At 57.2% G+C, this 4,537-nt stretch overlaps 1 protein-coding gene across 1 annotated transcript in view; it reads left to right on the top strand.

Annotated features, from left to right (window-relative positions):
• Positions 1 to 4,537, top strand: part of CLGN (calmegin) — a 24,498-nt gene that overhangs the window by 626 nt on the left and 19,335 nt on the right. The window lies entirely within an intron of this gene.

Genomic DNA, 4,537 nt, shown 5'->3' with positions numbered 1-4,537 from the left:
CCTGCTGCGCCGGGGCGGGGCAGCCGGGGTCCTCCTGGCCCTGGCCGCGGCGTGAGGCGCGGGGGAGCCGAGTCCGTTATTACAGCGGTTACCTCTGAGCCCAGTTCCACGCTCGCGCCTCGGGGCGCGCTCCAAAGGGCTGGAGCGCCGCCCCGCACCCAAAGGCCCCGGGAAGCCACCCTCGCCGGGCGGGCGCCCAGGGGCGGAGGGAGCGGACCCTCGGCGCGGCGGGGGCCGGGAGTCCCGGTCACTCCCAGACGCGCCGCCAGGGGCCAGGTGTGCGCCGCTGGGGTTGGACCTAGTGCAGTCTAATTACTAGAGGCTCATTATCGCCTCCAGCCTGTTTACGAGCACTTTAGTGGCTTTTATTTATAGCTTCTGCCCAGGCAACAGCGAGGTGGCATTTGCTTGGGATTTCATAGGACAGCGGAGCTGGGGAGGGAGCGGGGAGAATCCACAATGGTCCAGCACAGACACCCCCAGTGGAAGACGCCCCTTCTTGGCTGGGCAGGCCTTGAGAAATTCTGCTGGGTTCCTGTTTCCATCACTGCTGGTTCTTTACTCTTTGTCCACAGCCCTCCCGCGGGTAGTCTGGTTTTTATCTGCTCACCTGGGCGACTCTATCTTCCCATCAGAAACCTTAGCACTAAACCCTCAGAACGAGCTGGCTTCTTCTTATCCAAGGCCACAATGAATCGCTGTGGGAACCTTAAGTCTGTTGACGTGTGATTATTACCTTACTAGTTTTCAGTACCGGATAAAGCGTAATACTCCTAAAAAGCTGGATATGCCAACTTTTGGGGCCTGTGATGGCCTGATTGAACTCACCCTTTCAGCTGATCAATGGAAAGCACAGACCCAGAACAGTTTTCCCACTCGCCTTTAAATAGAACCAGAAACTGTGTGGTGGTATATTTTCTGTTACAGAAGTAGAATTCCTGACCTGCACCCTGAGGAAATCCTTAGGTGGCTTCCAGCTCTGCCTCGAGGCAGGCCAGTGGTACGTCCCAGCCACTAAAACCCAGCAGCCGGGTTACAGGAATGTGAGTGGGAGAGAGTGAAAGGGGTTTCAAGAGCCCTTTATGCTGAGAACAGCTGAATACTTTTACACACCAGGGGTAAACTGAGACTTGTTTTTCAGGAGACTCGGGCTAGAGAGAAGCCAGAGGGTGGATTGGACACTGGCTAGGCTGGAAGTGAAGAGCAAAGTGGGGTGTTGCCGGCCCCGTCCAGAAGCTGCGGCTCTTAAATTCAGCTGGTAGCACGGGGTGGGCGCCCAGCGTGTCCCTCTCCGGTGACATAGGCAGGCAGCGAGCGGGACTAGTTTGAAGACTGTGGCAGAGCGACCTGCTCCTGCGTTGACTGGGCGTGCAGTTGGGGGAGCAGGGCTAGGGTGCAGGCCCGGGGAGAGCCAAGTCCACATCGATGGTGATACGAACCCTAAGAGTGAGCGCGCGGCGGAGGCCAGGGCTGGGAGCCCGTGAGTTCTGCAGGTGGCAGAGTACACGCAATGCAAGGAGGGCGGGCGAATCCTGCGGCAGCCGCAGCTGCGCGTGTCAGGCAGAGGAGAGGAAGCGTCAGGGAGCCAGACTGGCCCTCCGAGACCGAGGGCTCACGGCTCTCGAGGAGCAGCAGTGGTACAGAGATGCTGCCGCCCCTGTGGGAGAAGGCCAGGCTGGTCAGGGAGGTCCTAAAGGAGCGGGAACTGAGACTAGGGACAGTAAGAAGCCTTCATTTTTCGTTGTGACCAGAACAAACTCCACAGTGAGAGCAGCTTAGAGAAATGCAAACCCGTCTCCTCGCCATACTTAGGGCTGAAGTCTGACTCTGTCTCACAGCTAAGCTCCAGCGCTCCCTCCCTGATGCTCTGGGGAGGCTCCGCTCCCTTGTGGTGGCCAAGCTCTCTGGCTGCTGGCAGAGTTTCTCCTCGCAGCTGGGGAGTGTGGTCCCTGAAAATCACCACCTTCGGTGTCTAGAGACCACTCACCCTCCGTGGCTCCTGGCCGGCTTCCCTCTCTCCACAGTCCTGCTGGGTAGGGGTGACCCTCCCTCCGGACCTCCCGACTTCCCCTCCCACACCTAAGGCCCTGGGGTTCATGCTAGGTGACCCAGGCCCGCCCTCCCTGTTTCTAAGTCAGCTGGTCAGCAAGGTAATTGCAGCTGCACTGTCCCTTTCCCGGTGTGAGTGAGACCCGCCGGTGGGGTGTGGCGTCCTGGAGGTCACTCTGCCTACCATAGAAGTCGGTGTTAACAGTTAATGCGACACTCATCCTGGAAGTGGTCGGTCAGGGGAGGAGAGACCTGGCGCATTTATGTCACCTAGAGGTGGTAACTGTAGTCGGTCAACAGGCATTCTTGTTTTCCCTTGAGCTTTTTTGACTGAGAAGTGAGAGAATTGTCTTGAATTTGTTGAAGTTTGTGTGACCTATCTTTGTATCCTAGTATGGAAACATAATGTCATGAGGTTTTTATATTTTTAAGTATCCTTTAACTGCTTAAAAATGTTTTAAATGGTCACTTAACTAAGCATGTGTGCATACATATAGTTTATATTTAAATTATAAAATCCACACAACAAGAAAATACTTAATTTTTTTATGATTTATTTATTTATAATACAGAACTGAGGTACAGGCCAGAGGTGCAGGGGCAGTGAGAGGCTTCACCAGAGACAGAGTGGGGAGCAGAGCAGGCAGATGGATGAAGTCCACTGCTGAGGGGAGCAGCGGGCGGGCCAGGAGAGGTCTGCCGCGCCTGTGGTCACCTCCGGGGCAGGCGGGGGTTGAACTCATGCTGAAGTGGCCTTAGCTTCTCAGTGCTGTGCTGTAACCCGCTGGGCCACCAGGGAGGGCCTTTTTTCTTTAATCTTAAAGGCCCAGAGTCCTGCAGTCGCTTAATGAGGATTTTGGTGAGGACTTAGTTGCTAAATCTTCTAACCCGAGCCTCGCTGTCTGTCTGGGAAACAGGACGCCATTACCTTCCTCAGGGGGCTGTGGAGGCTTCTCATGCAGGCCCCTTAGGCCCCCTGGAAACGGCACTTCCTGGCCTTGCTCCACTCTTCCCTCCTTCCCCCAGGAAATGCTCTCCAGCTCCTGCCTCCCACTTCACCTGTAGCTTTCTCAGGGAGCCCTTCTGCCACGGAAACAGGCAATCTTCCGACTTCCTTCTGTCACGTGTACGGGGCCTGCTGGGTCCTGTGCTTGGTGTCTGCTCTCCATGCAAGGCTGCGAGCGCAGGGCCATGCCAGTTCTGCTCACTTGTGCAAATCCATCGTCAGGCGTAACCCCTGGCACCTAGTGGGTAGTCACAAACGTTTGTCAAGTGAGAAATGTTACCTGCTGACTGACTACCCTGGATTGCCCAGACGCCAGCCAGCACATAAATCTGTGAGAAAATAGTTGCATTTCAAATGGCCTTAGAGCTGCTTTGGAAGAAGGCTGCCGGCCGCTCCCACCTCCTGGCGGCTCCCTCAGCGTGGGTTTTCTCCAGTGTCACATAGCCAGGTAGTTCCAAGAATATTCTAATTTTGATAAAAACTTGTGTGACGTTGTAACATAAGACGTCTTTAATCTTCTTTCGGTGCAGCACCTTTCCGAGTGAGCTGTGCAGCCTGCCACCGCACCGCAGCTGCAGCGTCAGGCCCTCCCGTCAGGCCACCAGCTGCAGGTTTTACCTAGACCAAGGCCCCGTTTTTCTGCAGAATGTTTTCACTGTGTTAGGTTTTGGCCAAGAGACTGAGCTCTCAGGGCGCAGTGTTGGAACCTCTGCGGGGCTGTTCCTCACGCGTGAAGCCATGGCTGAAGACGCCTGTCACTGAGGATGCAGTCCAGGAATTTTCTACGAGTGAAATTCTAGGAAAGGATTGTCTCCCTCTGAAGACCTTGTAGATTTTCATAGACGGGGAAACACCCTCGTTTTATTTTTGGCTTTCCACTAATTGCCTAAAACCCCTAAACATGTGAGGAGCAACAGCAGCCCAGCTGGTTGCTCAGGAACGCCTCCCCCCCCCATCATTCCTGCATTCACACAGCCATGAACCTTCAGCTGCCCTCACCACGAATGCGCTTCTGGGCGCCCCAGCCCAGGCGCCCCAGGCCAGGCAGCGGCGGGCTCCTGGTGGGGTCTGCTTGTGCTGTGAGTTTGCCTGGAGCTGCCGGCTTGGGCCCTGGCACTGCAGCGTCAGCCCTGCAGGTCGCGGGGAGCCACCGTGATGCCCCTGCAGGCGAGGTCGGGGCTGGTGGTTCCACCGACATTGCCTGGGGCTGGGGGCGGCCTTGCCGCGGCCTCAGCGTCCAGGTCCAGCCCGCGCTTCTCCCGCCTCGGCCCTAGGAGGCTGGTGGCTGGGCCCGGTGCGGAGATCCAGCCGGCTCTGGGTCGCTTTACGGGACGCTGGTGAAGCCCGTGGCGGTGGAGCAGGCGCCGTGGCTGGGCCGGCAGCGGGAGGCCGGTGCCCTGACCTTGGCCAGAGTGACTCACACTTCAGTTCTGCCAGGCGCAGAGCGAGGCCGCAGGTCCCGCCCGGCGCCCGTCTCCCTCG

Source organism: Condylura cristata, unplaced genomic scaffold (assembly GCF_000260355.1).
Source record: "Condylura cristata isolate star-nosed mole 26May11 unplaced genomic scaffold, ConCri1.0 scaffold00018, whole genome shotgun sequence".
NCBI lineage: Eukaryota > Metazoa > Chordata > Mammalia > Eulipotyphla > Talpidae > Condylura > Condylura cristata.
This window is presented reverse-complemented; position numbering and strand designations above follow the sequence as displayed.